At 41.9% G+C, this 27,513-nt stretch overlaps 55 non-coding genes across 55 annotated transcripts; 36 read left to right on the top strand and 19 right to left on the bottom strand.

Annotated features, from left to right (window-relative positions):
• Window positions 1–260: 260 nt before the first annotated feature.
• Window positions 261–342, bottom strand: TRNAS-GCU (transfer RNA serine (anticodon GCU)). Its single transcript has one exon. It is a non-coding gene; the product is annotated as a tRNA-Ser (tRNA).
• A 228-nt stretch (window positions 343–570) lies between these two features.
• Window positions 571–644, top strand: TRNAT-AGU (transfer RNA threonine (anticodon AGU)). Its single transcript has one exon. It is a non-coding gene; the product is annotated as a tRNA-Thr (tRNA).
• Window positions 645–1,708: 1,064 nt separating this feature from the next.
• On the bottom strand, window positions 1,709–1,790 carry TRNAS-GCU (transfer RNA serine (anticodon GCU)). The gene has a single exon. It is a non-coding gene; the product is annotated as a tRNA-Ser (tRNA).
• Window positions 1,791–2,018: 228 nt separating this feature from the next.
• On the top strand, window positions 2,019–2,092 carry TRNAT-AGU (transfer RNA threonine (anticodon AGU)). The gene has a single exon. It is a non-coding gene; the product is annotated as a tRNA-Thr (tRNA).
• Window positions 2,093–2,717: 625 nt separating this feature from the next.
• Window positions 2,718–2,791, top strand: TRNAT-UGU (transfer RNA threonine (anticodon UGU)). Its single transcript has one exon. It is a non-coding gene; the product is annotated as a tRNA-Thr (tRNA).
• A 377-nt stretch (window positions 2,792–3,168) lies between these two features.
• Window positions 3,169–3,250, bottom strand: TRNAS-GCU (transfer RNA serine (anticodon GCU)). The gene has a single exon. It is a non-coding gene; the product is annotated as a tRNA-Ser (tRNA).
• A 228-nt stretch (window positions 3,251–3,478) lies between these two features.
• TRNAT-AGU (transfer RNA threonine (anticodon AGU)) lies at window positions 3,479–3,552 on the top strand. Its single transcript has one exon. It is a non-coding gene; the product is annotated as a tRNA-Thr (tRNA).
• Window positions 3,553–4,169: 617 nt separating this feature from the next.
• TRNAT-UGU (transfer RNA threonine (anticodon UGU)) lies at window positions 4,170–4,243 on the top strand. Its single transcript has one exon. It is a non-coding gene; the product is annotated as a tRNA-Thr (tRNA).
• Window positions 4,244–4,620: 377 nt separating this feature from the next.
• Window positions 4,621–4,702, bottom strand: TRNAS-GCU (transfer RNA serine (anticodon GCU)). Its single transcript has one exon. It is a non-coding gene; the product is annotated as a tRNA-Ser (tRNA).
• Window positions 4,703–4,930: 228 nt separating this feature from the next.
• Window positions 4,931–5,004, top strand: TRNAT-AGU (transfer RNA threonine (anticodon AGU)). The gene has a single exon. It is a non-coding gene; the product is annotated as a tRNA-Thr (tRNA).
• A 601-nt stretch (window positions 5,005–5,605) lies between these two features.
• TRNAT-UGU (transfer RNA threonine (anticodon UGU)) lies at window positions 5,606–5,679 on the top strand. Its single transcript has one exon. It is a non-coding gene; the product is annotated as a tRNA-Thr (tRNA).
• Window positions 5,680–6,056: 377 nt separating this feature from the next.
• On the bottom strand, window positions 6,057–6,138 carry TRNAS-GCU (transfer RNA serine (anticodon GCU)). Its single transcript has one exon. It is a non-coding gene; the product is annotated as a tRNA-Ser (tRNA).
• Window positions 6,139–6,366: 228 nt separating this feature from the next.
• TRNAT-AGU (transfer RNA threonine (anticodon AGU)) lies at window positions 6,367–6,440 on the top strand. Its single transcript has one exon. It is a non-coding gene; the product is annotated as a tRNA-Thr (tRNA).
• A 600-nt stretch (window positions 6,441–7,040) lies between these two features.
• Window positions 7,041–7,114, top strand: TRNAT-UGU (transfer RNA threonine (anticodon UGU)). The gene has a single exon. It is a non-coding gene; the product is annotated as a tRNA-Thr (tRNA).
• Window positions 7,115–7,468: 354 nt separating this feature from the next.
• On the bottom strand, window positions 7,469–7,550 carry TRNAS-GCU (transfer RNA serine (anticodon GCU)). The gene has a single exon. It is a non-coding gene; the product is annotated as a tRNA-Ser (tRNA).
• Window positions 7,551–7,778: 228 nt separating this feature from the next.
• On the top strand, window positions 7,779–7,852 carry TRNAT-AGU (transfer RNA threonine (anticodon AGU)). Its single transcript has one exon. It is a non-coding gene; the product is annotated as a tRNA-Thr (tRNA).
• A 610-nt stretch (window positions 7,853–8,462) lies between these two features.
• TRNAT-UGU (transfer RNA threonine (anticodon UGU)) lies at window positions 8,463–8,536 on the top strand. Its single transcript has one exon. It is a non-coding gene; the product is annotated as a tRNA-Thr (tRNA).
• A 377-nt stretch (window positions 8,537–8,913) lies between these two features.
• TRNAS-GCU (transfer RNA serine (anticodon GCU)) lies at window positions 8,914–8,995 on the bottom strand. Its single transcript has one exon. It is a non-coding gene; the product is annotated as a tRNA-Ser (tRNA).
• Window positions 8,996–9,223: 228 nt separating this feature from the next.
• Window positions 9,224–9,297, top strand: TRNAT-AGU (transfer RNA threonine (anticodon AGU)). The gene has a single exon. It is a non-coding gene; the product is annotated as a tRNA-Thr (tRNA).
• Window positions 9,298–9,899: 602 nt separating this feature from the next.
• Window positions 9,900–9,973, top strand: TRNAT-UGU (transfer RNA threonine (anticodon UGU)). Its single transcript has one exon. It is a non-coding gene; the product is annotated as a tRNA-Thr (tRNA).
• A 369-nt stretch (window positions 9,974–10,342) lies between these two features.
• On the bottom strand, window positions 10,343–10,424 carry TRNAS-GCU (transfer RNA serine (anticodon GCU)). Its single transcript has one exon. It is a non-coding gene; the product is annotated as a tRNA-Ser (tRNA).
• A 228-nt stretch (window positions 10,425–10,652) lies between these two features.
• On the top strand, window positions 10,653–10,726 carry TRNAT-AGU (transfer RNA threonine (anticodon AGU)). Its single transcript has one exon. It is a non-coding gene; the product is annotated as a tRNA-Thr (tRNA).
• Window positions 10,727–11,782: 1,056 nt separating this feature from the next.
• TRNAS-GCU (transfer RNA serine (anticodon GCU)) lies at window positions 11,783–11,864 on the bottom strand. The gene has a single exon. It is a non-coding gene; the product is annotated as a tRNA-Ser (tRNA).
• A 228-nt stretch (window positions 11,865–12,092) lies between these two features.
• On the top strand, window positions 12,093–12,166 carry TRNAT-AGU (transfer RNA threonine (anticodon AGU)). The gene has a single exon. It is a non-coding gene; the product is annotated as a tRNA-Thr (tRNA).
• A 617-nt stretch (window positions 12,167–12,783) lies between these two features.
• Window positions 12,784–12,857, top strand: TRNAT-UGU (transfer RNA threonine (anticodon UGU)). The gene has a single exon. It is a non-coding gene; the product is annotated as a tRNA-Thr (tRNA).
• Window positions 12,858–13,234: 377 nt separating this feature from the next.
• Window positions 13,235–13,316, bottom strand: TRNAS-GCU (transfer RNA serine (anticodon GCU)). Its single transcript has one exon. It is a non-coding gene; the product is annotated as a tRNA-Ser (tRNA).
• A 228-nt stretch (window positions 13,317–13,544) lies between these two features.
• TRNAT-AGU (transfer RNA threonine (anticodon AGU)) lies at window positions 13,545–13,618 on the top strand. The gene has a single exon. It is a non-coding gene; the product is annotated as a tRNA-Thr (tRNA).
• Window positions 13,619–14,235: 617 nt separating this feature from the next.
• TRNAT-UGU (transfer RNA threonine (anticodon UGU)) lies at window positions 14,236–14,309 on the top strand. Its single transcript has one exon. It is a non-coding gene; the product is annotated as a tRNA-Thr (tRNA).
• Window positions 14,310–14,686: 377 nt separating this feature from the next.
• TRNAS-GCU (transfer RNA serine (anticodon GCU)) lies at window positions 14,687–14,768 on the bottom strand. The gene has a single exon. It is a non-coding gene; the product is annotated as a tRNA-Ser (tRNA).
• A 228-nt stretch (window positions 14,769–14,996) lies between these two features.
• On the top strand, window positions 14,997–15,070 carry TRNAT-AGU (transfer RNA threonine (anticodon AGU)). Its single transcript has one exon. It is a non-coding gene; the product is annotated as a tRNA-Thr (tRNA).
• A 609-nt stretch (window positions 15,071–15,679) lies between these two features.
• TRNAT-UGU (transfer RNA threonine (anticodon UGU)) lies at window positions 15,680–15,753 on the top strand. Its single transcript has one exon. It is a non-coding gene; the product is annotated as a tRNA-Thr (tRNA).
• A 377-nt stretch (window positions 15,754–16,130) lies between these two features.
• Window positions 16,131–16,212, bottom strand: TRNAS-GCU (transfer RNA serine (anticodon GCU)). Its single transcript has one exon. It is a non-coding gene; the product is annotated as a tRNA-Ser (tRNA).
• Window positions 16,213–16,440: 228 nt separating this feature from the next.
• TRNAT-AGU (transfer RNA threonine (anticodon AGU)) lies at window positions 16,441–16,514 on the top strand. Its single transcript has one exon. It is a non-coding gene; the product is annotated as a tRNA-Thr (tRNA).
• A 601-nt stretch (window positions 16,515–17,115) lies between these two features.
• Window positions 17,116–17,189, top strand: TRNAT-UGU (transfer RNA threonine (anticodon UGU)). The gene has a single exon. It is a non-coding gene; the product is annotated as a tRNA-Thr (tRNA).
• Window positions 17,190–17,566: 377 nt separating this feature from the next.
• On the bottom strand, window positions 17,567–17,648 carry TRNAS-GCU (transfer RNA serine (anticodon GCU)). Its single transcript has one exon. It is a non-coding gene; the product is annotated as a tRNA-Ser (tRNA).
• A 228-nt stretch (window positions 17,649–17,876) lies between these two features.
• TRNAT-AGU (transfer RNA threonine (anticodon AGU)) lies at window positions 17,877–17,950 on the top strand. The gene has a single exon. It is a non-coding gene; the product is annotated as a tRNA-Thr (tRNA).
• A 617-nt stretch (window positions 17,951–18,567) lies between these two features.
• TRNAT-UGU (transfer RNA threonine (anticodon UGU)) lies at window positions 18,568–18,641 on the top strand. Its single transcript has one exon. It is a non-coding gene; the product is annotated as a tRNA-Thr (tRNA).
• A 377-nt stretch (window positions 18,642–19,018) lies between these two features.
• TRNAS-GCU (transfer RNA serine (anticodon GCU)) lies at window positions 19,019–19,100 on the bottom strand. Its single transcript has one exon. It is a non-coding gene; the product is annotated as a tRNA-Ser (tRNA).
• A 228-nt stretch (window positions 19,101–19,328) lies between these two features.
• TRNAT-AGU (transfer RNA threonine (anticodon AGU)) lies at window positions 19,329–19,402 on the top strand. The gene has a single exon. It is a non-coding gene; the product is annotated as a tRNA-Thr (tRNA).
• A 617-nt stretch (window positions 19,403–20,019) lies between these two features.
• On the top strand, window positions 20,020–20,093 carry TRNAT-UGU (transfer RNA threonine (anticodon UGU)). The gene has a single exon. It is a non-coding gene; the product is annotated as a tRNA-Thr (tRNA).
• A 377-nt stretch (window positions 20,094–20,470) lies between these two features.
• On the bottom strand, window positions 20,471–20,552 carry TRNAS-GCU (transfer RNA serine (anticodon GCU)). The gene has a single exon. It is a non-coding gene; the product is annotated as a tRNA-Ser (tRNA).
• Window positions 20,553–20,780: 228 nt separating this feature from the next.
• On the top strand, window positions 20,781–20,854 carry TRNAT-AGU (transfer RNA threonine (anticodon AGU)). The gene has a single exon. It is a non-coding gene; the product is annotated as a tRNA-Thr (tRNA).
• Window positions 20,855–21,463: 609 nt separating this feature from the next.
• Window positions 21,464–21,537, top strand: TRNAT-UGU (transfer RNA threonine (anticodon UGU)). Its single transcript has one exon. It is a non-coding gene; the product is annotated as a tRNA-Thr (tRNA).
• Window positions 21,538–21,914: 377 nt separating this feature from the next.
• TRNAS-GCU (transfer RNA serine (anticodon GCU)) lies at window positions 21,915–21,996 on the bottom strand. The gene has a single exon. It is a non-coding gene; the product is annotated as a tRNA-Ser (tRNA).
• A 228-nt stretch (window positions 21,997–22,224) lies between these two features.
• Window positions 22,225–22,298, top strand: TRNAT-AGU (transfer RNA threonine (anticodon AGU)). The gene has a single exon. It is a non-coding gene; the product is annotated as a tRNA-Thr (tRNA).
• Window positions 22,299–22,899: 601 nt separating this feature from the next.
• On the top strand, window positions 22,900–22,973 carry TRNAT-UGU (transfer RNA threonine (anticodon UGU)). Its single transcript has one exon. It is a non-coding gene; the product is annotated as a tRNA-Thr (tRNA).
• Window positions 22,974–23,350: 377 nt separating this feature from the next.
• On the bottom strand, window positions 23,351–23,432 carry TRNAS-GCU (transfer RNA serine (anticodon GCU)). Its single transcript has one exon. It is a non-coding gene; the product is annotated as a tRNA-Ser (tRNA).
• Window positions 23,433–23,660: 228 nt separating this feature from the next.
• TRNAT-AGU (transfer RNA threonine (anticodon AGU)) lies at window positions 23,661–23,734 on the top strand. Its single transcript has one exon. It is a non-coding gene; the product is annotated as a tRNA-Thr (tRNA).
• Window positions 23,735–24,334: 600 nt separating this feature from the next.
• TRNAT-UGU (transfer RNA threonine (anticodon UGU)) lies at window positions 24,335–24,408 on the top strand. The gene has a single exon. It is a non-coding gene; the product is annotated as a tRNA-Thr (tRNA).
• A 377-nt stretch (window positions 24,409–24,785) lies between these two features.
• Window positions 24,786–24,867, bottom strand: TRNAS-GCU (transfer RNA serine (anticodon GCU)). The gene has a single exon. It is a non-coding gene; the product is annotated as a tRNA-Ser (tRNA).
• Window positions 24,868–25,095: 228 nt separating this feature from the next.
• On the top strand, window positions 25,096–25,169 carry TRNAT-AGU (transfer RNA threonine (anticodon AGU)). The gene has a single exon. It is a non-coding gene; the product is annotated as a tRNA-Thr (tRNA).
• Window positions 25,170–25,769: 600 nt separating this feature from the next.
• TRNAT-UGU (transfer RNA threonine (anticodon UGU)) lies at window positions 25,770–25,843 on the top strand. Its single transcript has one exon. It is a non-coding gene; the product is annotated as a tRNA-Thr (tRNA).
• A 377-nt stretch (window positions 25,844–26,220) lies between these two features.
• Window positions 26,221–26,302, bottom strand: TRNAS-GCU (transfer RNA serine (anticodon GCU)). Its single transcript has one exon. It is a non-coding gene; the product is annotated as a tRNA-Ser (tRNA).
• Window positions 26,303–26,530: 228 nt separating this feature from the next.
• Window positions 26,531–26,604, top strand: TRNAT-AGU (transfer RNA threonine (anticodon AGU)). Its single transcript has one exon. It is a non-coding gene; the product is annotated as a tRNA-Thr (tRNA).
• A 640-nt stretch (window positions 26,605–27,244) lies between these two features.
• On the top strand, window positions 27,245–27,318 carry TRNAT-UGU (transfer RNA threonine (anticodon UGU)). Its single transcript has one exon. It is a non-coding gene; the product is annotated as a tRNA-Thr (tRNA).
• Window positions 27,319–27,513: the final 195 nt, after the last annotated feature.

Raw genomic sequence — 27,513 nt, 5'->3', positions numbered from 1 at the left:
TGCTGGCTGAATGCCCAAAAGAAGGAAATGTCCTCATCTTCTTTATTGGATAGTATTAAGCACCATGCAAGAGAAATGGAAAAACAATGCAGGATTACTAATGCCAGGTTGATAGGTCACATGAGGCACGTTTCTGAATCAAAAATAGAAAACTGCCATGGTGGGAGCATCCACTGCATATGCTGACAATAAAGAATCTACAAGGCAAGTTGCAAAGAATCTACTAGGCAATCTGCAAAGTGGTAAAAAGTAGAAGAAACCAACGAGGATGGGATTTGAACCCATGCATGCAGAGCACAATGGATTAGCAGTCCATCGCCTTAACCACTCGGCCACCTCGTCTACATAAGTCCCTACCTCCAGGTGATAGATTCTGAGAACAGGGTCAAAAAGTTTTTTGCTGCATTTTTATTGAAGGTCACAGATCAGGCACTGGCTGAGGGGACCGTAACTCCAAGTTGGTGAAAAAATGCAAGCTGCAACCACTCCATCAATGCACAACATTTAGTAGAAATTTGAATCATTGCGTAAGAAATTCCCATTTTCTGGCTTTTCTACTGGACTTCATGTGGTGCTGTGGCTTAGTTGGTTAAAGCGCCTGTCTAGTAAACAGGAGATCCTGAGTTCAAATCTCAGCAGTGCCTTTTTTCCCCCTAAATTTTAAGCTTTTCATACCAAAAAGCAGATGTTCAATCCTATCTGACATCAATATTGACCATCCCACAGCCCTAAGACAGTCCGAGCAAAGTCAAAAATATGGATGCTGGCTAAACGTCCAAAAGAAAGAAATGTCCTCATCTTCTTTATAGGATAGCATTAAGCACCATGCAAGAGGAATTGGAAAACAAGGCAGGATTTCTAAGGCCTGGTTGATAGGTCACGTAACGCACCCTTCTGGATTGGAAATAGAAAACTCCCATGCCTGCAAAGACAATAAAAAATCTACAAAGCAAGATACCAAGTTGGAAAAGGCATGCAGAGCACAATGGATTATCCGTCCATCGACTTAACCCCTCGGCCACCTCGTCTTTAAAAGGCAACCACTCCAGGTGAGACATTCTGACAACATGATCAACAAGTCTTTGGCTGCATTTTCATTGAAGGTCACATATTAAGCACTGGCTGAATGGACCGTAACTCAAAAAATGCAAGCTGCAACTGCTCCGTCAATATACAGCATTTTGTAGACATTTTAATCATTGCATAGCAATTCCCATTTTCTGACTTTCTGACTTTCTGACTTTTTGGCTTTTTGGCATTGGTTGTCATGGCGCTGTGGCTTAGTTGGTCTTGTAAACAGGAGATCCTGAGTTCGAATCTCAGCAGTGCCTTTCTTTCTTTGCAATTTTGAGCTTTTCATACCAAGAAGTAGACGTTCAATCATATGTGACTTCAAACTTGTCTATCCCACAGTCCTAAGAATGTCCGAGCAAAGTCAAAAATATGTATGCTGGCTGAATGCCCAAAAGAAGGAAATGTCCTCATCTTCTTTATTGGATAGTATTAAGCACCATGCAAGAGAAATGGAAAAACAATGCAGGATTACTAATGCCAGGTTGATAGGTCACATGAGGCACGTTTCTGAATCAAAAATAGAAAACTGCCATGGTGGGAGCATCCACTGCATATGCTGACAATAAAGAATCTACAAGGCAAGTTGCAAAGAATCTACTAGGCAAGCTGCAAAGTGGTAAAAAGTAGAAGAAACCAATGAGGATGGGATTTGAACCCATGCATGCAGAGCACAATGGATTAGCAGTCCATCGCCTTAACCACTCGGCCACCTCGTCTACATAAGTCCCTACCTCCAGGTGATAGATTCTGAGAACAGGGTCAAAAAGTTTTTTGCTGCATTTTTATTGAAGGTCACAGATCAGGCACTGGATGAGGGGACCGTAACTCCGAGTTGGTGAAAAAATGCAAGCCGCAACCACTCCATCAATGCACAACATTTAGTAGAAATTTGAATCATTGCGTAAGAAATTCCCATTTTCTGGCTTTTCTGCTGGACTTCACTTGGCGCTGTGGCTTAGGTGGTTAAAGCGCCTGTCTAGTAAACAGGAGATCCTGAGTTCAAATCTCAGCAGTGCCTTTTTTTCCCCTAAATTTTAAGCTTTTCATACCAAAAAGCAGACGTTCAATCCTATCTGAAATCAATATTGTCCATCCCACAGCCCTAAGACAGTCCGAGCAAAGTCAAAAATATGGATGCTGGCTAAACGCCCAAAAGAAAGAAATGTCCTCATCTTCTTTATAGGATAGCATTAAGCAACATGCAAGAGGAATTGGAAAACAAGGCAGGATTTCTAAGGCCTGGTTGATAGGTCACGTAACGCACCCTTCTGGATTGGAAATAGAAAACTCCCATGCCTGCAAAGACAATAAAAAATCTACAAAGCAAGATACCAAGTTGGAAAAGGCATGCAGAGCACAATGGATTAGCCGTCCATCGACTTAACCCCTCGGCCACCTCGTCTTTAAAAGGCAACCACTCCAGGTGAGACATTCTGACAACATGATCAACAAGTCTTTGGCTGCATTTTCATTGAAGGTCACATATTAAGCACTGGCTGAATGGACCGTAACTCAAAAAATGCAAGCTGCAACTGCTCCGTCAATATACAGCATTTTGTAGACATTTTAATCATTGCATAGCAATTCCCATTTTCTGACTTTCTGACTTTCTGACTTTCTGACTTTTTGGCATTGGTTGTCATGGCGCTGTGGCTTAGTTGGTTAAAGCGCCTGTCTTGTAAACAGGAGATCCTGAGTTCGAATCTCAGCAGTGCCTTTCTTTCTTTGCAATTTTGAGCTTTTCATACCAAGAAGTAGACGTTCAATCATATGTGACTTCAAACTTGTCTATCCCACAGTCCTAAGAATGTCCGAGCAAAGTCAAAAATATGTATGCTGGCTGAATGCCCAAAAGAAGGAAATGTCCTCATCTTCTTTATTGGATAGTATTAAGCACCATGCAAGAGAAATGGAAAAACAATGCAGGATTACTAATGCCAGGTTGATAGGTCACATGAGGCACGTTTCTGAATCAAAAATAGATAACTGCCATGGTGGGAGCATCCACTGCATATGCTGACAATAAAGAATCTACAAGGCAAGTTGCAAAGAATCTACTAGGCAAGCTGCAAAGTGGTAAAAAGTAGAAGAAACCGACGAGGATGGGATTTGAACCCATGCATGCAGAGCACAATGGATTAGCAGTCCATCGCCTTAACCACTCGGCCACCTCATCCACATAAGTCCCTACCTCCAGGTGATAGATTCTGAGAACAGGGTCAAAAAGTTTTTTGCTGCATTTTTATTGAAGGTCACAGATCAGGCACTGGCTGAGGGGACCGTAACTCCAAGTTGGTGAAAAAATGCAAGCTGCAACCACTCCATCAATGCACAACATTTAGTAGAAATTTGAATCATTGCGTAAGAAATTCCCATTTTCTGGCTTTTCTGCTGGACTTCACTTGGCGCTGTGGCTTAGGTGGTTAAAGCGCCTGTCTAGTAAACAGGAGATCCTGAGTTCAAATCTCAGCAGTGCCTTTTTTTCCCCTAAATTTTAAGCTTTTCATACCAAAAAGCAGACGTTCAATCCTATCTGAAATCAATATTGTCCATCCCACAGCCCTAAGACAGTCCGAGCAAAGTCAAAAATATGGATGCTGGCTAAACGCCCAAAAGAAAGAAATGTCCTCATCTTCTTTATAGGATAGCATTAAGCACCATGCAAGAGGAATTGGAAAACAAGGCAGGATTTCTAAGGCCTGGTTGATAGGTCACGTAACGCACCCTTCTGGATTGGAAATAGAAAACTCCCATGCCTGCAAAGACAATAAAAAATCTACAAAGCAAGATACCAAGTTGGAAAAGGCATGCAGAGCACAATGGATTAGCCGTCCATCGACTTAACCCCTCGGCCACCTCGTCTTTAAAAGGCAACCACTCCAGGTGAGACATTCTGACAACATGATCAACAAGTCTTTGGCTGCATTTTCATTGAAGGTCACATATTAAGCACTGGCTGAATGGACCGTAACTCAAAAAATGCAAGCTGCAACTGCTCCGTCAATATACAGCATTTTGTAGACATTTTAATCATTGCATAGCAATTCCCATTTTCTGACTTTCTGACTTTCTGACTTTTTGGCATTGGTTGTCATGGCGCTGTGGCTTAGTTGGTTAAAGCGCCTGTCTTGTAAACAGGAGATCCTGAGTTCGAATCTCAGCAGTGCCTTTCTTTCTTTGCAATTTTGAGCTTTTCATACCAAGAAGTAGACGTTCAATCATATGTGACTTCAAACTTGTCTATCCCACAGTCCTAAGAATGTCCGAGCAAAGTCAAAAATATGTATGCTGGCTGAATGCCCAAAAGAAGGAAATGTCCTCATCTTCTTTATTGGATAGTATTAAGCACCATGCAAGAGAAATGGAAAAACAATGCAGGATTACTAATGCCAGGTTGATAGGTCACATGAGGCACGTTTCTGAATCAAAAATAGACAACTGCCATGGTGGGAGCATCCACTGCATATGCTGACAATAAAGAATCTACAAGGCAAGTTGCAAAGAATCTACTAGGCAAGCTGCAAAGTGGTAAAAAGTAGAAGAAACCGACGAGGATGGGATTTGAACCCATGCATGCAGAGCACAATGGATTAGCAGTCCATCGCCTTAACCACTCGGCCACCTCGTCTACATAAGTCCCTACCTCCAGGTTATAGATTCTGAGAACAGGGTCAAAAAGTTTTTTGCTGCATTTTTATTGAAGGTCACAGATCAGGCACTGGCTGAGGGGACCGTAACTCCAAGTTGGTGAAAAAATGCAAGCTGCAACCACTCCATCAATGCACAACATTTAGTAGAAATTTGAATCATTGCGTAAGAAATTCCCATTTTCTGGCTTTTCTGCTGGACTTCATGTAGTGCTGTGGCTTAGTTGGTTAAAGCGCCTGTCTAGTAAACAGGAGATCCTGAGTTCAAATCTCAGCAGTGCCTTTTTTCCCCCTAAATTTTAAGCTTTTCATACCAAAAAGCAGATGTTCAATCCTATCTGACATCAATATTGACCATCCCACAGCCCTAAGACAGTCCGAGCAAAGTCAAAAATATGGATGCTGGCTAAACGTCCAAAAGAAAGAAATGTCCTCATCTTCTTTATAGGATAGCATTAAGCACCATGCAAGAGGAATTGGAAAACAAGGCAGGATTTCTAAGGCCTGGTTGATAGGTCACGTAACGCACCCTTCTGGATTGGAAATAGAAAACTCCCATGCCTGCAAAGACAATAAAAAATCTTCAAAGCAAGATACCAAGTTGGAAAAGGCATGCAGAGCACAATGGATTAGCCGTCCATCGACTTAACCCCTCGGCCACCTCGTCTTTAAAAGGCAACCACTCCAGGTGAGACATTCTGACAACATGATCAACAAGTCTTTGGCTGCATTTTCATTGAAGGTCACATATTAAGCACTGGCTGAATGGACCGTAACTCAAAAAATGCAAGCTGCAACTGCTCCGTCAATATACAGCATTTTGTATACATTTTAATCATTGCATAGCAATTCCCATTTTCTGACTTTAAGGCAAGGGTTGTCATGGCGCTGTGGCTTAGTTGGTTAAAGCGCCTGTCTTGTAAACAGGAGATCCTGAGTTCGAATCTCAGCAGTGCCTTTCTTTCTTTGCAATTTTGAGCTTTTCATACCAAGAAGTAGACGTTCAATCATATGTGACTTCAAACTTGTCTATCCCACAGTCCTAAGAATGTCCGAGCAAAGTCAAAAATATGTATGCTGGCTGAATGCCCAAAAGAAGGAAATGTCCTCATCTTCTTTATTGGATAGTATTAAGCACCATGCAAGAGAAATGGAAAAACAATGCAGGATTACTAATGCCAGGTTGATAGGTCACATGAGGCACGTTTCTGAATCAAAAATAGAAAACTGCCATGGTGGCAGCATCCACTGCATATGCTGACAATAAAGAATCTACAAGGCAAGTTGCAAAGAATCTACTAGGCAATCTGCAAAGTGGTAAAAGGTAGAAGGAACCGACAAGGATGGGATTTGAACCCATGCATGCAGAGCACAATGGATTAGCAGTCCATCACCTTAACCACTCGGCCACCCCGACTACATAAGTCCCTACCTCCAGGTGATAGATTCTGAGAACAGGGTCAAAAAGTTTTTTGCTGCATTTTTATTGAAGGTCACAGATCAGGCACTAGCTGAGGGGACCGTAACTCCAAGTTGGTGAAAAAATGCAAGCTGCAACCACTCCATCAATGCACAACATTTAGTAGAAATTTGAATCATTGCGTAAGAAATTCCCATTTTCTGGCTTTTCTGCTGGACTTCACTTGGCGCTGTGGCTTAGGTGGTTAAAGCGCCTGTCTAGTAAACAGGAGATTCTGAGTTCAAATCTCAGCAGTGCCTTTTTTCCCCTAAATTTTAAGCTTTTCATACCAAAAAGCAGATGTTCAATCCTATCTGACATCAATATTGTCCATCCCACAGCCCTAAGACAGTCCGAGCAAAGTCAAAAATATGGATGCTGGCTAAACGCCCAAAAGAAAGAAATGTCCTCATCTTCTTTATAGGATAGCATTAAGCACCATGCAAGAGGAATTGGAAAACAAGGCAGGATTTCTAAGGCCTGGTTGATAGGTCACGTAACGCACCCTTCTGGATTGGAAATAGAAAACTCCCATGCCTGCAAAGACAATAAAAAATCTACAAAGCAAGATACCAAGTTGGAAAAGGCATGCAGAGCACAATGGATTAGCCGTCCATCGACTTAACCCCTCGGCCACCTCGTCTTTAAAAGGCAACCACTCCAGGTGAGACATTCTGACAACATGATCAACAAGTCTTTGGCTGCATTTTCATTGAAGGTCACATATTAAGTACTGGCTGAATGGACCGTAACTCAAAAAATGCAAGCTGCAACTGCTCCGTCAATATACAGCATTTTGTAGACATTTTAATCATTGCATAGCAATTCCCATTTTCTGACTTTAAGGCAAGGGTTGTCATGGCGCTGTGGCTTAGTTGGTTAAAGCGCCTGTCTTGTAAACAGGAGATCCTGAGTTCGAATCTCAGCAGTGCCTTTCTTTCTTTGCAATTTTGAGCTTTTCATACCAAGAAGTAGACGTTCAATCATATGTGACTTCAAACTTGTCTATCCCACAGTCCTAAGAATGTCCGAGCAAAGTCAAAAATATGTATGCTGGCTGAATGCCCAAAAGAAGGAAATGTCCTCATCTTCTTTATTGGATAGTATTAAGCACCATGCAGGAGAAATGGAAAAACAATGCAGGATTACTAATGCCAGGTTGATAGGTCACATGAGGCACGTTTCTGAATCAAAAATAGAAAACTGCCATGGTGGGAGCATCCACTGCATATGCTGACAATAAAGAATCTACTAGGCAAGCTGCAAAGTGGTAAAAAGTAGAAGAAACCGACGAGGATGGGATTTGAACCCATGCATGCAGAGCACAATGGATTAGCAGTCCATCGCCTTAACCACTCGGCCACCTCATCTACATAAGTCCCTACCTCCAGGTGATAGATTCTGAGAACAGGGTCAAAAAGTTTTTTGCTGCATTTTTATTGAAGGTCACAGATCAGGCACTGGCTGAGGGGACCGTAACTCCAAGTTGGTGAAAAAATGCAAGCTGCAACCACTCCATCAATGCACAACATTTAGTAGAAATTTGAATCATTGCGTAAGAAATTCCCATTTTCTGGCTTTTCTGCTGGACTTCACTTGGCGCTGTGGCTTAGGTTGTTAAAGCGCCTGTCTAGTAAACAGGAGATCCTGAGTTCAAATCTCAGCAGTGCCTTTTTTTCCCCCTAAATTTTAAGCTTTTCATACCAAAAAGCAGACGTTCAATCCTATCTGAAATCAATATTGTCCATCCCACAGCCCTAAGACAGTCCGAGCAAAGTCAAAAATATGGATGCTGGCTAAACGCCCAAAAGAAAGAAATGTCCTCATCTTCTTTATAGGATAGCATTAAGCACCATGCAAGAGGAATTGGAAAACAAGGCAGGATTTCTAAGGCCTGGTTGATAGGTCACGTAACGCACCCTTCTGGATTGGAAATAGAAAACTCCCATGCCTGCAAAGACAATAAAAAATCTACAAAGCAAGATACCAAGTTGGAAAAGGCATGCAGAGCACAATGGATTAGCCGTCCATCGACTTAACCCCTCGGCCACCTCGTCTTTAAAAGGCAACCACTCCAGGTGAGACATTCTGACAACATGATCAACAAGTCTTTGGCTGCATTTTCATTGAAGGTCACATATTAAGCACTGGCTGAATGGACCGTAACTCAAAAAATGCAAGCTGCAACTGCTCCGTCAATATACAACATTTTGTATACATTTTAATCATTGCATAGCAATTCCCATTTTCTGACTTTCTGACTTTTTGGCATTGGTTGTCATGGCGCTGTGGCTTAGTTGGTTAAAGCGCCTGTCTTGTAAACAGGAGATCCTGAGTTCGAATCTCAGCAGTGCCTTTCTTTCTTTGCAATTTTGAGCTTTTCATACCAAGAAGTAGACGTTCAATCATATGTGACTTCAAACTTGTCTATCCCACAGTCCTAAGAATGTCCGAGCAAAGTCAAAAATATGTATGCTGGCTGAATGCCCAAAAGAAGGAAATGTCCTCATCTTCTTTATTGGATAGTATTAAGCACCATGCAAGAGAAATGGAAAAACAATGCAGGATTACTAATGCCAGGTTGATAGGTCACATGAGGCACGTTTCTGAATCAAAAATAGAAAACTGCCATGGTGGGAGCATCCACTGCATATGCTGACAATAAAGAATCAACAAGGCAAGTTGCAAAGAATCTACTAGGCAAGCTGCAAAGTGGTAAAAAGTAGAAAAAACCGACGAGGATGGGATTTGAACCCATGCATGCAGAGCACAATGGATTAGCAGTCCATCGCCTTAACCACTCGGCCACCTCGTCTACATAAGTCCCTACCTCCAGGTGATAGATTCTGAGAACAGGGACATAAAGTTTTTTGCTGCATTTTTATTTAAGGTCACAGATCAGGCACTGGCTGAGGGGACCGTAACTCCAAGTTGGTGAAAAAATGCAAGCTGCAACCACTCCATCAATGCACAACATTTAGTAGAAATTTGAATCATTGCGTAAGAAATTCCCATTTTCTGGCTTTTCGGCTGGACTTCATGTGGTGCTGTGGCTTAGTTGGTTAAAGTGCCTGTCTAGTAAACAGGAGATCCTGAGTTCAAATCTCAGCAGTGCCTTTTTTTCCCCCTAAATTTTAAGCTTTTCATACCAAAAAGCAGATGTTCAATCCTATCTGACATCAATATTGACCATCCCACAGCCCTAAGACAGTCCGAGCAAAGTCAAAAATATGGATGCTGGCTAAACGTCCAAAAGAAAGAAATGTCCTCATCTTCTTTATAGGATAGCATTAAGCACCATGCAAGAGGAATTGGAAAACAAGGCAGGATTTCTAAGGCCTGGTTGATAGGTCACGTAACGCACCCTTCTGGATTGGAAATAGAAAACTCCCATGCCTGCAAAGACAATAAAAAATCTTCAAAGCAAGATACCAAGTTGGAAAAGGCATGCAGAGCACAATGGATTAGCCGTCCATCGACTTAACCCCTCGGCCACCTCGTCTTTAAAAGGCAACCACTCCAGGTGAGACATTCTGACAACATGATCAACAAGTCTTTGGCTGCATTTTCATTGAAGGTCACATATTAAGCACTGGCTGAATGGACCGTAACTCAAAAAATGCAAGCTTCAACTGCTCCGTCAATATACAGCATTTTGTATACATTTTAATCATTGCATAGCAATTCCCATTTTCTGACTTTAAGGCAAGGGTTGTCATGGCGCTGTGGCTAAGTTGGTTAAAGCGCCTGTCTTGTAAACAGGAGATCCTGAGTTCGAATCTCAGCAGTGCCTTTCTTTCTTTGCAATTTTGAGCTTTTCATACCAAGAAGTAGACGTTCAATCATATGTGACTTCAAACTTGTCTATCCCACAGTCCTAAGAATGTCCCAGCAAAGTCAAAAATATGTATGCTGGCTGAATGCCCAAAAGAAGGAAATGTCCTCATCTTCTTTATTGGATAGTATTAAGCACCATGCAAGAGAAATGGAAAAACAATGCAGGATTACTAATGCCAGGTTGATAGGTCACATGAGGCACGTTTCTGAATCAAAAATAGAAAACTGCCATGGTGGCAGCATCCACTGCATATGCTGACAATAAAGAATCTACAAGGCAAGTTGCAAAGAATCTACTAGGCAAGCTGCAAAATGTAGAAGAAACCGACGAGGATGGGATTTGAACCCATGCATGCAGAGCCCAATGGATTAGCAGTCCATCGCCTTAACCACTCGGCCACCTCGTCTACATAAGTCCCTACCTCCAGGTGATAGATTCTGAGAACAGGGTCAAAAAGTTTTTTGCTGCATTTTTATTGAAGGTCACAGATCAGGCACTAGCTGAGGGGAACGTAACTCCAAGTTTGTGAAAAAATGCAAGCTGCAACCACTCCATCAATGCACAACATTTAGTAGAAATTTGAATCATTGCGTAAGAAATTCCCATTTTCTGGCTTTTCTGCTGGACTTCACTTGGTGCTGTGGCTTAGGTGGTTAAAGCGCCTGTCTAGTAAACAGGAGATCCTGAGTTCAAATCTCAGCAGTGCCTTTTTTTCCCCTAAATTTTAAGCTTTTCATACCAAAAAGCAGATGTTCAATCCTATCTGACATCAATATTGTCCATCCCACAGCCCTAAGACAGTCCGAGCAAAGTCAAAAATATGGATGCTGGCTAAACGCCCAAAAGAAAGAAATGTCCTCATCTTCTTTATAGGATAGCATTAAGCACCATGCAAGAGGAATTGGAAAACAAGGCAGGATTTCTAAGGCCTGGTTGATAGGTCACGTAACGCACCCTTCTGGATTGGAAATAGAAAACTCCCATGCCTGCAAAGACAATAAAAAATCTACAAAGCAAGATACCAAGTTGGAAAAGGCATGCAGAGCACAATGGATTAGCCGTCCATCGACTTAACCCCTCGGCCACCTCGTCTTTAAAAGGCAACCACTCCAGGTGAGACATTCTGACAACATGATCAACAAGTCTTTGGCTGCATTTTCATTGAAGGTCACATATTAAGCACTGGCTGAATGGACCGTAACTTAAAAAATGCAAGCTGCAACTGCTCCGTCAATATACAGCATTTTGTAGACATTTTAATCATTGCATAGCAATTCCCATTTTCTGACTTTCTGACTTTTTGGCTTTTTGGCATTGGTTGTCATGGCGCTGTGGCTTAGTTGGTCTTGTAAACAGGAGATCCTGAGTTCGAATCTCAGCAGTGCCTTTCTTTCTTTGCAATTTTGAGCTTTTCATACCAAGAAGTAGACGTTCAATCATATGTGACTTCAAACTTGTCTATCCCACAGTCCTAAGAATGTCCGAGCAAAGTCAAAAATATGTATGCTGGCTGAATGCCCAAAAGAAGGAAATGTCCTCATCTTCTTTATTGGATAGTATTGAGCACCATGCAAGAGAAATGGAAAAACAATGCAGGATTACTAATGCCAGGTTGATAGGTCACATGAGGCACGTTTCTGAATCAAAAATAGAAAACTGCCATGGTGGCAGCATCCACTGCATATGCTGACAATAAAGAATCTACAAGGCAAGTTGCAAAGAATCTACTAGGCAAGCTGCAAAGTGGTAAAAAGTAGAAGAAACCGACGAGGATGGGATTTGAACCCATGCATGCAGAGCACAATGGATTAGCAGTCCATCGCCTTAACCACTCGGCCACCTCGTCTACATAAGTCCCTACCTCCAGGTGATAGATTCTGAGAACAGGGTCAAAAAGTTTTTTGCTGCATTTTTATTGAAGGTCACAGATCAGGCACTAGCTGAGGGGAACGTAACTCCAAGTTGGTGAAAAAATGCAAGCTGCAACCACTCCATCAATGCACAACATTTAGTAGAAATTTGAATCATTGCGTAAGAAATTCCCATTTTCTGGCTTTTCTGCTGGACTTCACTTGGCGCTGTGGCTTAGGTGGTTAAAGCGCCTGTCTAGTAAACAGGAGATCCTGAGTTCAAATCTCAGCAGTGCCTGTTTTCCCCCTAAATTTTAAGCTTTTCATACCAAAAAGCAGATGTTCAATCCTATCTGACATCAATATTGAACATCCCACAGCCCTAAGACAGTCCGAGCAAAGTCAAAAATATGGATGCTGGCTAAACGTCCAAAAGAAAGAAATGTCCTCATCTTCTTTATAGGATAGCATTAAGCACCATGCAAGAGGAATTGGAAAACAAGGCAGGATTTCTAAGGCCTGGTTGATAGGTCACGTAACGCACCCTTCTGGATTGGAAATAGAAAACTCCCATGCCTGCAAAGACAATAAAAAATCTTCAAAGCAAGATACCAAGTTGGAAAAGGCATGCAGAGCACAATGGATTAGCCGTCCATCGACTTAACCCCTCGGCCACCTCGTCTTTAAAAGGCAACCACTCCAGGTGAGACATTCTGAACACATGATCAACAAGTCTTTGGCTGCATTTTCATTGAAGGTCACATATTAAGCACTGGCTGAATGGACCGTAACTCAAAAAATGCAAGCTGCAACTGCTCCGTCAACATACAGCATTTTGTATACATTTTAATCATTGCATAGCAATTTCCATTTTCTGACTTTCTGACTTTCTGACTTTTTGGCATCGGTTGTCATGGCGCTGTGGCTTAGTTGGTTAAAGCGCCTGTCTTGTAAACAGGAGATCCTGAGTTCGAATCTTAGCAGTGCCTTTCTTTCTTTGCAATTTTGAGCTTTTCATACCAAGAAGTAGACGTTCAATCATATGTGACTTCAAACTTGTCTATCCCACAGTCCTAAGAATGTCCGAGCAAAGTCAAAAATATGTATGCTGGCTGAATGCCCAAAAGAAGGAAATGTCCTCATCTTCTTTATTGGATAGTATTAAGCACCATGCAAGAGAAATGGAAAAACAATGCAGGATTACTAATGCCAGGTTGATAGGTCACATGAGGCACGTTTCTGAATCAAAAATAGATAACTGCCATGGTGGGAGCATCCACTGCATATGCTGACAATAAAGAATCTACAAGGCAAGTTGCAAAGAATCTACTAGGCAAGCTGCAAAGTGGTAAAAAGTAGAAGAAACCGACGAGGATGGGATTTGAACCCATGCATGCAGAGCACAATGGATTAGCAGTCCATCGCCTTAACCACTCGGCCACCTCGTCTACATAAGTCCCTACCTCCAGGTGATAGATTCTGAGAACAGGGTCAAAAAGTTTTTTGCTGCATTTTTATTGAAGGTCACAGATCAGGCACTGGCTGAGGGGACCGTAACTCCAAGTTGGTGAAAAAATGCAAGCTGCAACCACTCCATCAATGCACAACATTTAGTAGAAATTTGAATCATTGCGTAAGAAATTCCCATTTTCTGGCTTTTCTGTTGGACTTCATGTGGTGCTGTGGCTTAGTTGGTTAAAGCGCCTGTCTAGTAAACAGGAGATCCTGAGTTCAAATCTCAGCAGTGCCTTTTTTCCCCCTAAATTTTAAGCTTTTCATACCCAAAATCAGATGTTCAATCCTATCTGACATCAATATTGACCATCCCACAGCCCTAAGACAGTCCGAGCAAAGTCAAAAATATGGATGCTGGCTAAACGTCCAAAAGAAAGAAATGTCCTCATCTTCTTTATAGGATAGCATTAAGCACCATGCAAGAGGAATTGGAAAACAAGGCAGGATTTCTAAGGCCTGGTTGATAGGTCACGTAACGCACCCTTCTGGATTGGAAATAGAAAACTCCCATGCCTGCAAAGACAATAAAAAATCTTCAAAGCAAGATACCAAGTTGGAAAAGGCATGCAGAGCACAATGGATTAGCCGTCCATCGACTTAACCCCTCGGCCACCTCGTCTTTAAAAGGCAACCACTCCAGGTGAGACATTCTGAACACATGATCAACAAGTCTTTGGCTGCATTTTCATTGAAGGTCACATATTAAGCACTGGCTGAATGGACCGTAACTCAAAAAATGCAAGCTGCAACTGCTCCGTCAACATACAGCATTTTGTATACATTTTAATCATTGCATAGCAATTTCCATTTTCTGACTTTCTGACTTTCTGACTTTTTGGCATTGGTTGTCATGGCGCTGTGGCTTAGTTGGTTAAAGCGCCTGTCTTGTAAACAGGAGATCCTGAGTTCGAATCTTAGCAGTGCCTTTCTTTCTTTGCAATTTTGAGCTTTTCATACCAAGAAGTAGACGTTCAATCATATGTGACTTCAAACTTGTCTATCCCACAGTCCTAAGAATGTCCGAGCAAAGTCAAAAATATGTATGCTGGCTGAATGCCCAAAAGAAGGAAATGTCCTCATCTTCTTTATTGGATAGTATTAAGCACCATGCAAGAGAAATGGAAAAACAATGCAGGATTACTAATGCCAGGTTGATAGGTCACATGAGGCACGTTTCTGAATCAAAAATAGATAACTGCCATGGTGGGAGCATCCACTGCATATGCTGACAATAAAGAATCTACAAGGCAAGTTGCAAAGAATCTACTAGGCAAGCTGCAAAGTGGTAAAAAGTAGAAGAAACCGACGAGGATGGGATTTGAACCCATGCATGCAGAGCACAATGGATTAGCAGTCCATCGCCTTAACCACTCGGCCACCTCGTCTACATAAGTCCCTACCTCCAGGTGATAGATTCTGAGAACAGGGTCAAAAAGTTTTTTGCTGCATTTTTATTGAAGGTCACAGATCAGGCACTGGCTGAGGGGACCGTAACTCCAAGTTGGTGAAAAAATGCAAGCTGCAACCACTCCATCAATGCACAACATTTAGTAGAAATTTGAATCATTGCGTAAGAAATTCCCATTTTCTGGCTTTTCTGTTGGACTTCATGTGGTGCTGTGGCTTAGTTGGTTAAAGCGCCTGTCTAGTAAACAGGAGATCCTGAGTTCAAATCTCAGCAGTGCCTTTTTTCCCCCTAAATTTTAAGCTTTTCATACCCAAAATCAGATGTTCAATCCTATCTGACATCAATATTGACCATCCCACAGCCCTAAGACAGTCCGAGCAAAGTCAAAAATATGGATGCTGGCTAAACGTCCAAAAGAAAGAAATGTCCTCATCTTCTTTATAGGATAGCATTAAGCACCATGCAAGAGGAATTGGAAAACAAGGCAGGATTTCTAAGGCCTGGTTGATAGGTCACGTAACGCACCCTTCTGGATTGGAAATAGAAAACTCCCATGCCTGCAAAGACAATAAAAAATCTTCAAAGCAAGATACCAAGTTGGAAAAGGCATGCAGAGCACAATGGATTAGCCGTCCATCGACTTAACCCCTCGGCCACCTCGTCTTTAAAAGGCAACCACTCCAGGTGAGACATTCTGACAACATGATCAACAAGTCTTTGGCTGCATTTTCATTGAAGGTCACATATTAAGCACTGGCTGAATGGACCGTAACTCAAAAAATGCAAGCTGCAACTGCTCCGTCAATATACAGCATTTTGTAGACATTTTAATCATTGCACAGCAATTCCCATTTTCTGACTTTCTGACTTTTTGGCATTGGTTGTCATGGCGCTGTGGCTTAGTTGGTTAAAGCGCCTGTCTTGTAAACAGGAGATCCTGAGTTCGAATCTCAGCAGTGCCTTTCTTTCTTTGCAATTTTGAGCTTTTCATACCAAGAAGTAGATGTTCAATCATATGTGACTTCAAACTTGTCTATCCCACAGTCCTAAGAATGTCCGAGCTAAGTCAAAAATATGTATGCTGGCTGAATGCCCAAAAGAAGGAAATGTCCTCATCTTCTTTATTGGATAGTATTAAGCACCATGCAAGAGAAATGGAAAAACAATGCAGGATTACTAATGCCAGGTTGATAGGTCACATGAGGCACGTTTCTGAATCAAAAATAGAAAACTGCCATGGTGGGAGCATCCACTGCATATGCTGACAATAAAGAATCTACAAGGCAAGTTGCAAAGAATCTACTAGGCAAGCTGCAAAGTGGTAAAAAGTAGAAGAAGCTGACGAGGATGGGATGTGAACCCATGCATGCAGAGCACAATGGATTAGCAGTCCATCACCTTACCCACTCGGCCACCTCGTCTACATAAGTCCCTACCTCCAGGTGATAGATTCTGAGAACAGGGTCAAAAAGTTTTTTGCTGCATTTTTATTGAAGGTCACAGATCAGGCACTGGCTGAGGGGACCGTAACTCCAAGTTGGTGAAAAAATGCAAGCTGCAACCACTCCATCAATGCACAACATTTAGTAGAAATTTGAATCATTGCGTAAGAAATTCCCATTTTCTGGCTTTTCTGCTGGACTTCATGTGGTGCTGTGGCTTAGTTGGTTAAAGCGCCTGTCTAGTAAACAGGAGATCCTGAGTTCAAATCTCAGCAGTGCCTTTTTTCCCCCTAAATTTTAAGCTTTTCATACCAAAAAGCAGATGTTCAATCCTATCTGACATCAATATTGACCATCCCACAGCCCTAAGACAGTCCGAGCAAAGTCAAAAATATGGATGCTGGCTAAACGTCCAAAAGAAAGAAATGTCCTCATCTTCTTTATAGGATAGCATTAAGCACCATGCAAGAGGAATTGGAAAACAAGGCAGGATTTCTAAGGCCTGGTTGATAGGTCACGTAACGCACCCTTCTGGATTGGAAATAGAAAACTCCCATGCCTGCAAAGACAATAAAAAATCTTCAAAGCAAGATACCAAGTTGGAAAAGGCATGCAGAGCACAATGGATTAGCCGTCCATCGACTTAACCCCTCGGCCACCTCGTCTTTAAAAGGCAACCACTCCAGGTGAGACATTCTGACAACATGATCAACAAGTCTTTGGCTGCATTTTCATTGAAGGTCACATATTAAGCACTGGCTGAATGGACCGTAACTCAAAAAATGCAAGCTGCAACTGCTCCGTCAATATACAGCATTTTGTATACATTTTAATCATTGCATAGCAATTTCCATTTTCTGACTTTAAGGCAAGGGTTGTCATGGCGCTGTGGCTTAGTTGGTTAAAGCGCCTGTCTTGTAAACAGGAGATCCTGAGTTTGAATCTCAGCAGTGCCTTTCTTTCTTTGCAATTTTGAGCTTTTCATACCAAGAAGTAGACGTTCAATCATATGTGACTTCAAACTTGTCTATCCCACAGTCCTAAGAATGTCCGAGCAAAGTCAAAAATATGTATGCTGGCTGAATGCCCAAAAGAAGGAAATGTCCTCATCTTCTTTATTGGATAGTATTAAGCACCATGCAAGAGAAATGGAAAAACAATGCAGGATTACTAATGCCAGGTTGATAGGTCACATGAGGCACGTTTCTGAATCAAAAATAGAAAACTGCCATGGTGGCAGCATCCACTGCATATGCTGACAATAAAGAATCTACAAGGCAAGTTGCAAAGAATCTACTAGGCAAGCTGCAAAGTGGTAAAAAGTAGAAGAAACCGACGAGGATGGGATTTGAACCCATGCATGCAGAGCACAATGGATTAGCAGTCCATCGCCTTAACCACTCGGCCACCTCGTCTACATAAGTCCCTACCTCCAGGTTATAGATTCTGAGAACAGGGTCAAAAAGTTTTTTGCTGCATTTTTATTGAAGGTCACAGATCAGGCACTAGCTGAGGGGAACGTAACTCCAAGTTGGTGAAAAAATGCAAGCTGCAACCACTCCATCAATGCACAACATTTAGTAGAAATTTGAATCATTGCGTAAGAAATTCCCATTTTCTGGCTTTTCTGCTGGACTTCACTTGGCGCTGTGGCTTAGGTGGTTAAAGCGCCTGTCTAGTAAACAGGAGATCCTGAGTTCAAATCTCAGCAGTGCCTGTTTTCCCCCTAAATTTTAAGCTTTTCATACCAAAAAGCAGATGTTCAATCCTATCTGACATCAATATTGAACATCCCACAGCCCTAAGACAGTCCGAGCAAAGTCAAAAATATGGATGCTGGCTAAACGTCCAAAAGAAAGAAATGTCCTCATCTTCTTTATAGGATAGCATTAAGCACCATGCAAGAGGAATTGGAAAACAAGGCAGGATTTCTAAGGCCTGGTTGATAGGTCACGTAACGCACCCTTCTGGATTGGAAATAGAAAACTCCCATGCCTGCAAAGACAATAAAAAATCTTCAAAGCAAGATACCAAGTTGGAAAAGGCATGCAGAGCACAATGGATTAGCCGTCCATCGACTTAACCCCTCGGCCACCTCGTCTTTAAAAGGCAACCACTCCAGGTGAGACATTCTGAACACATGATCAACAAGTCTTTGGCTGCATTTTCATTGAAGGTCACATATTAAGCACTGGCTGAATGGACCGTAACTCAAAAAATGCAAGCTGCAACTGCTCCGTCAACATACAGCATTTTGTATACATTTTAATCATTGCATAGCAATTTCCATTTTCTGACTTTCTGACTTTCTGACTTTTTGGCATCGGTTGTCATGGCGCTGTGGCTTAGTTGGTTAAAGCGCCTGTCTTGTAAACAGGAGATCCTGAGTTCGAATCTTAGCAGTGCCTTTCTTTCTTTGCAATTTTGAGCTTTTCATACCAAGAAGTAGACGTTCAATCATATGTGACTTCAAACTTGTCTATCCCACAGTCCTAAGAATGTCCGAGCAAAGTCAAAAATATGTATGCTGGCTGAATGCCCAAAAGAAGGAAATGTCCTCATCTTCTTTATTGGATAGTATTAAGCACCATGCAAGAGAAATGGAAAAACAATGCAGGATTACTAATGCCAGGTTGATAGGTCACATGAGGCACGTTTCTGAATCAAAAATAGATAACTGCCATGGTGGGAGCATCCACTGCATATGCTGACAATAAAGAATCTACAAGGCAAGTTGCAAAGAATCTACTAGGCAAGCTGCAAAGTGGTAAAAAGTAGAAGAAACCGACGAGGATGGGATTTGAACCCATGCATGCAGAGCACAATGGATTAGCAGTCCATCGCCTTAACCACTCGGCCACCTCGTCTACATAAGTCCCTACCTCCAGGTGATAGATTCTGAGAACAGGGTCAAAAAGTTTTTTGCTGCATTTTTATTGAAGGTCACAGATCAGGCACTGGCTGAGGGGACCGTAACTCCAAGTTGGTGAAAAAATGCAAGCTGCAACCACTCCATCAATGCACAACATTTAGTAGAAATTTGAATCATTGCGTAAGAAATTCCCATTTTCTGGCTTTTCTGTTGGACTTCATGTGGTGCTGTGGCTTAGTTGGTTAAAGCGCCTGTCTAGTAAACAGGAGATCCTGAGTTCAAATCTCAGCAGTGCCTTTTTTCCCCCTAAATTTTAAGCTTTTCATACCCAAAATCAGATGTTCAATCCTATCTGACATCAATATTGACCATCCCACAGCCCTAAGACAGTCCGAGCAAAGTCAAAAATATGGATGCTGGCTAAACGTCCAAAAGAAAGAAATGTCCTCATCTTCTTTATAGGATAGCATTAAGCACCATGCAAGAGGAATTGGAAAACAAGGCAGGATTTCTAAGGCCTGGTTGATAGGTCACGTAACGCACCCTTCTGGATTGGAAATAGAAAACTCCCATGCCTGCAAAGACAATAAAAAATCTTCAAAGCAAGATACCAAGTTGGAAAAGGCATGCAGAGCACAATGGATTAGCCGTCCATCGACTTAACCCCTCGGCCACCTCGTCTTTAAAAGGCAACCACTCCAGGTGAGACATTCTGAACACATGATCAACAAGTCTTTGGCTGCATTTTCATTGAAGGTCACATATTAAGCACTGGCTGAATGGACCGTAACTCAAAAAATGCAAGCTGCAACTGCTCCGTCAACATACAGCATTTTGTATACATTTTAATCATTGCATAGCAATTTCCATTTTCTGACTTTCTGACTTTCTGACTTTTTGGCATTGGTTGTCATGGCGCTGTGGCTTAGTTGGTTAAAGCGCCTGTCTTGTAAACAGGAGATCCTGAGTTCGAATCTTAGCAGTGCCTTTCTTTCTTTGCAATTTTGAGCTTTTCATACCAAGAAGTAGACGTTCAATCATATGTGACTTCAAACTTGTCTATCCCACAGTCCTAAGAATGTCCGAGCAAAGTCAAAAATATGTATGCTGGCTGAATGCCCAAAAGAAGGAAATGTCCTCATCTTCTTTATTGGATAGTATTAAGCACCATGCAAGAGAAATGGAAAAACAATGCAGGATTACTAATGCCAGGTTGATAGGTCACATGAGGCACGTTTCTGAATCAAAAATAGATAACTGCCATGGTGGGAGCATCCACTGCATATGCTGACAATAAAGAATCTACAAGGCAAGTTGCAAAGAATCTACTAGGCAAGCTGCAAAGTGGTAAAAAGTAGAAGAAACCGACGAGGATGGGATTTGAACCCATGCATGCAGAGCACAATGGATTAGCAGTCCATCGCCTTAACCACTCGGCCACCTCGTCTACATAAGTCCCTACCTCCAGGTGATAGATTCTGAGAACAGGGTCAAAAAGTTTTGTGCTGCATTTTTATTGAAGGTCACAGATCAGGCACTGGCTGAGGGGACCGTAACTCCAAGTTGGTGAAAAAATGCAAGCTGCAACCACTCCATCAATGCACAACATTTAGTAGAAATTTGAATCATTGCGTAAGAAATTCCCATTTTCTGGCTTTTCTGTTGGACTTCATGTGGTGCTGTGGCTTAGTTGGTTAAAGCGCCTGTCTAGTAAACAGGAGATCCTGAGTTCAAATCTCAGCAGTGCCTTTTTTCCCCCTAAATTTTAAGCTTTTCATACCCAAAATCAGATGTTCAATCCTATCTGACATCAATATTGACCATCCCACAGCCCTAAGACAGTCCGAGCAAAGTCAAAAATATGGATGCTGGCTAAACGTCCAAAAGAAAGAAATGTCCTCATCTTCTTTATAGGATAGCATTAAGCACCATGCAAGAGGAATTGGAAAACAAGGCAGGATTTCTAAGGCCTGGTTGATAGGTCACGTAACGCACCCTTCTGGATTGGAAATAGAAAACTCCCATGCCTGCAAAGACAATAAAAAATCTTCAAAGCAAGATACCAAGTTGGAAAAGGCATGCAGAGCACAATGGATTAGCCGTCCATCGACTTAACCCCTCGGCCACCTCGTCTTTAAAAGGCAACCACTCCAGGTGAGACATTCTGACAACATGATCAACAAGTCTTTGGCTGCATTTTCATTGAAGGTCACATATTAAGCACTGGCTGAATGGACCGTAACTCAAAAAATGCAAGCTGCAACTGCTCCGTCAATATACAGCATTTTGTAGACATTTTAATCATTGCACAGCAATTCCCATTTTCTGACTTTCTGACTTTTTGGCATTGGTTGTCATGGCGCTGTGGCTTAGTTGGTTAAAGCGCCTGTCTTGTAAACAGGAGATCCTGAGTTCGAATCTCAGCAGTGCCTTTCTTTCTTTGCAATTTTGAGCTTTTCATACCAAGAAGTAGATGTTCAATCATATGTGACTTCAAACTTGTCTATCCCACAGTCCTAAGAATGTCCGAGCTAAGTCAAAAATATGTATGCTGGCTGAATGCCCAAAAGAAGGAAATGTCCTCATCTTCTTTATTGGATAGTATTAAGCACCATGCAAGAGAAATGGAAAAACAATGCAGGATTACTAATGCCAGGTTGATAGGTCACATGAGGCACGTTTCTGAATCAAAAATAGAAAACTGCCATGGTGGGAGCATCCACTGCATATGCTGACAATAAAGAATCTACAAGGCAAGTTGCAAAGAATCTACTAGGCAAGCTGCAAAGTGGTAAAAAGTAGAAGAAGCTGACGAGGATGGGATGTGAACCCATGCATGCAGAGCACAATGGATTAGCAGTCCATCACCTTACCCACTCGGCCACCTCGTCTACATAAGTCCCTACCTCCAGGTGATAGATTCTGAGAACAGGGTCAAAAAGTTTTTTGCTGCATTTTTATTGAAGGTCACAGATCAGGCACTGGCTGAGGGGACCGTAACTCCAAGTTGGTGAAAAAATGCAAGCTGCAACCACTCCATCAATGCACAACATTTAGTAGAAATTTGAATCATTGCGTAAGAAATTCCCATTTTCTGGCTTTTCTGCTGGACTTCATGTGGTGCTGTGGCTTAGTTGGTTAAAGCGCCTGTCTAGTAAACAGGAGATCCTGAGTTCAAATCTCAGCAGTGCCTTTTTTCCCCCTAAATTTTAAGCTTTTCATACCAAAAAGCAGATGTTCAATCCTATCTGACATCAATATTGACCATCCCACAGCCCTAAGACAGTCCGAGCAAAGTCAAAAATATGGATGCTGGCTAAACGTCCAAAAGAAAGAAATGTCCTCATCTTCTTTATAGGATAGCATTAAGCACCATGCAAGAGGAATTGGAAAACAAGGCAGGATTTCTAAGGCCTGGTTGATAGGTCACGTAACGCACCCTTCTGGATTGGAAATAGAAAACTCCCATGCCTGCAAAGACAATAAAAAATCTTCAAAGCAAGATACCAAGTTGGAAAAGGCATGCAGAGCACAATGGATTAGCCGTCCATCGACTTAACCCCTCGGCCACCTCGTCTTTAAAAGGCAACCACTCCAGGTGAGACATTCTGACAACATGATCAACAAGTCTTTGGCTGCATTTTCATTGAAGGTCACATATTAAGCACTGGCTGAATGGACCGTAACTCAAAAAATGCAAGCTGCAACTGCTCCGTCAATATACAGCATTTTGTATACATTTTAATCATTGCATAGCAATTTCCATTTTCTGACTTTAAGGCAAGGGTTGTCATGGCGCTGTGGCTTAGTTGGTTAAAGCGCCTGTCTTGTAAACAGGAGATCCTGAGTTTGAATCTCAGCAGTGCCTTTCTTTCTTTGCAATTTTGAGCTTTTCATACCAAGAAGTAGACGTTCAATCATATGTGACTTCAAACTTGTCTATCCCACAGTCCTAAGAATGTCCGAGCAAAGTCAAAAATATGTATGCTGGCTGAATGCCCAAAAGAAGGAAATGTCCTCATCTTCTTTATTGGATAGTATTAAGCACCATGCAAGAGAAATGGAAAAACAATGCAGGATTACTAATGCCAGGTTGATAGGTCACATGAGGCACGTTTCTGAATCAAAAATAGAAAACTGCCATGGTGGCAGCATCCACTGCATATGCTGACAATAAAGAATCTACAAGGCAAGTTGCAAAGAATCTACTAGGCAAGCTGCAAAGTGGTAAAAAGTAGAAGAAACCGACGAGGATGGGATTTGAACCCATGCATGCAGAGCACAATGGATTAGCAGTCCATCGCCTTAACCACTCGGCCACCTCGTCTACATAAGTCCCTACCTCCAGGTTATAGATTCTGAGAACAGGGTCAAAAAGTTTTTTGCTGCATTTTTATTGAAGGTCACAGATCAGGCACTAGCTGAGGGGACCGTAACTCCAAGTTGGTGAAAAAATGCAAGCTGCAACCACTCCATCAATGCACAACATTTAGTAGAAATTTGAATCATTGCGTAAGAAATTCCCATTTTCTGGCTTTTCTGCTGGACTTCACTTGGCGCTGTGGCTTAGGTGGTTAAAGCGCCTGTCTAGTAAACAGGAGATCCTGAGTTCAAATCTCAGCAGTGCCTTTTTTCCCCTAAATTTTAAGCTTTTCATACCAAAAAGCAGATGTTCAATCCTATCTGACATCAATATTGTCCATCCCACAGCCCTAAGACAGTCCGAGCAAAGTCAAAAATATGAATGCTGGCTAAACGTCCTAAAGAAAGAAATGTCCTCATCTTCTTTATAGGATAGCATTAAGCACCATGCAAGAGGAATTGGAAAACAAGGCAGGATTTCTAAGGCCTGGTTGATAGGTCACGTAACGCACCCTTCTGGATTGGAAATAGAAAACTCCCATGCCTGCAAAGACAATAAAAAATCTACAAAGCAAGATACCAAGTTGGAAAAGGCATGCAGAGCACAATGGATTAGCCGTCCATCGACTTAACCCCTCGGCCACCTCGTCTTTAAAAGGCAACCACTCCAGGTGAGACATTCTGACAACATGATCAACAAGTCTTTGGCTGCATTTTCATTGAAGGTCACATATTAAGCACTGGCTGAATGGACCGTAACTCAAAAAATGCAAGCTGCAACTGCTCCGTCAATATACAGCATTTTGTATACATTTTAATCATTGCATAGCAATTCCCATTTTCTGACTTTAAGGAAAGGGTTGTCATGGCGCTGTGGCTTAGTTGGTTAAAGCGCCTGTCTTGTAAACAGGAGATCCTGAGTTCGAATCTCAGCAGTGCCTTTCTTTCTTTGCAATTTTGAGCTTTTCATACCAAGAAGTAGACGTTCAATCATATGTGACTTCAAACTTGTCTATCCCACAGTCCTAAGAATGTCCGAGCAAAGTCAAAAATATGTATGCTGGCTGAATGCCCAAAAGAAGGAAATGTCCTCATCTTCTTTATTGGATAGTATTAAGCACCATGCAAGAGAAATGGAAAAACAATGCAGGATTACTAATGCAAGGTTGATAGGTCACATGAGGCACGTTTCTGAATCAAAAATAGAAAACTGCCATGGTGGGAGCATCCACTGCATATGCTGACAATAAAGAATCTACAAGGCAAGTTGCAAAGAATCTACTATTCAAGCTGCAAAGTGGTAAAAGGTAGAAGGAACCGACAAGGATGGGATTTGAACCCATGCATGCAGAGCACAATGGATTAGCAGTCCATCGCCTTAACCACTCGGCCACCTCGTCTACATAAGTACCTACCTCCAGGTGATAGATTCTGAGAACAGGGTCAAAAAGTTTTTTGCTGCATTTTTATTGAAGGTCACAGATCAGGCACTAGCTGAGGGGACCGTAACTCCAAGTTGGTGAAAAAATGCAAGCTGCAACCAATCCATCAATGCACAACATTTAGTAGAAATTTGAATCATTGCGTAAGAAATTCCCATTTTCTGGCTTTTCTGCTGGACTTCACTTGGCGCTGTGGCTTAGGTGGTTAAAGCGCCTGTCTAGTAAACAGGAGATCCTGAGTTCAAATCTCAGCAGTGCCTTTTTTCCCCTAAATTTTAAGCTTTTCATACCAAAAAGCAGATGTTCAATCCTATCTGACATCAATATTGTCCATCCCACAGCCCTAAGACAGTCCGAGCAAAGTCAAAAATATGGATGCTGGCTAAACGCCCAAAAGAAAGAAATGTCCTCATCTTCTTTATAGGATAGCATTAAGCACCATGCAAGAGGAATTGGAAAACAAGGCAGGATTTCTAAGGCCTGGTTGATAGGTCACGTAACGCACCCTTCTGGATTGGAAATAGAAAACTCCCATGCCTGCAAAGACAATAAAAAATCTACAAAGCAAGATACCAAGTTGGAAAAGGCATGCAGAGCACAATGGATTAGCCGTCCATCGACTTAACCCCTCGGCCACCTCGTCTTTAAAAGGCAACCACTCCAGGTGAGACATTCTGACAACATGATCAACAAGTCTTTGGCTGCATTTTCATTGAAGGTCACATATTAAGCACTGGCTGAATGGACCGTAACTCAAAAAATGCAAGCTGCAACTGCTCCGTCAATATACAGCATTTTGTATACATTTTAATCATTGCATAGCAATTCCCATTTTCTGACTTTAAGGAAAGGGTTGTCATGGCGCTGTGGCTTAGTTGGTTAAAGCGCCTGTCTTGTAAACAGGAGATCCTGAGTTCGAATCTCAGCAGTGCCTTTCTTTCTTTGCAATTTTGAGCTTTTCATACCAAGAAGTAGACGTTCAATCATATGTGACTTCAAACTTGTCTATCCCACAGTCCTAAGAATGTCCGAGCAAAGTCAAAAATATGTATGCTGGCTGAATGCCCAAAAGAAGGAAATGTCCTCATCTTCTTTATTGGATAGTATTAAGCACCATGCAAGAGAAATGGAAAAACAATGCAGGATTACTAATGCCAGGTTGATAGGTCACATGAGGCACGTTTCTGAATCAAAAATAGAAAACTGCCATGGTGGGAGCATCCACTGCATATGCTGACAATAAAGAATCTACAAGGCAAGTTGCAAAGAATCTACTATTCAAGCTGCAAAGTGGTAAAAGGTAGAATGAACCGACGAGGATGGGATTTGAACCCATGCATGCAGAGCACAATGGATTAGCAGTCCATCGCCTTAACCACTCGGCCACCTCGTCTACATAAGTACCTACCTCCAGGTGATAGATTCTGAGAACAGGGTCAAAAAGTTTTTTGCTGCATTTTTATTGAAGGTCACAGATCAGGCACTAGCTGAGGGGACCGTAACTCCAAGTTGGTGAAAAAATGCAAGCTGCAACCAATCCATCAATGCACAACATTTAGTAGAAATTTGAATCATTGCGTAAGAAATTCCCATTTTCTGGCTTTTCTGCTGGACTTCACTTGGCGCTGTGGCTTGGGTGGTTAAAGCGCCTGTCTAGTAAACAGGAGATCCTGAGTTCAAATCTCAGCAGTGCCTTTTTTCCCCTAAATTTTAAGCTTTTCATACCAAAAAGCAGATGTTCAATCCTATCTGACATCAATATTGTCCATCCCACAGCCCTAAGACAGTCCGAGCAAAGTCAAAAATATGGATGCTGGCTAAACGCCCAAAAGAAAGAAATGTCCTCATCTTCTTTATAGGATAGCATTAAGCACCATGCAAGAGGAATTGGAAAACAAGGCAGGATTTCTAAGGCCTGGTTGATAGGTCACGTAACGCAACCTTCTGGATTGGAAATAGAAAACCCCCATGCCTGCAAAGACAATAAAAAATCTACAAAGCAAGATACCAAGTTGGAAAAGGCATGCAGAGCACAATGGATTAGCCGTCCATCGACTTAACCCCTCGGCCACCTCGTCTTTAAAAGGCAACCACTCCAGGTGAGACATTCTGACAACATGATCAACAAGTCTTTGGCTGCATTTTCATTGAAGGTCACATATTAAGCACTGGCTGAATGGACCGTAACTCAAAAAATGCAAGCTGCAACTGCTCCGTCAATATACAGCATTTTGTAGACATTTTAATCATTGCATAGCAATTCCCATTTTCTGACTTTCTGACTTTTTGGCTTTTTGGCTTTTTGGCTTTTTGGCTTTTTGGCATTGGTTGTCTTGGCGCTGTGGCTTAGTTGGTTAAAGCGTCTGTCTTGTAAACAGGAGATCCTGAGTTCGAATCTCAGCAGTGCCTTTCTTTCTTTGCAATTTTGAGCTTTTCATACCAAGAAGTAGACGTTCAATCATATGTGACTTCAAACTTGTCTATCCCACAGTCCTAAGAATGTCCGAGCAAAGTCAAAAATATGTATGCTGGCTGAATGCCCAAAAGAAGGAAATGTCCTCATCTTCTTTATTGGATAGTATTAAGCACCATGCAAGAGAAATG

The sequence above is a fragment of the Hyla sarda genome, unplaced genomic scaffold, assembly GCF_029499605.1.
Source record: "Hyla sarda isolate aHylSar1 unplaced genomic scaffold, aHylSar1.hap1 scaffold_1129, whole genome shotgun sequence".
NCBI lineage: Eukaryota > Metazoa > Chordata > Amphibia > Anura > Hylidae > Hyla > Hyla sarda.
The sequence above is the reverse complement of the archived record's forward strand: the minus strand, read 5'-3'. Positions and strand labels throughout refer to the sequence as shown.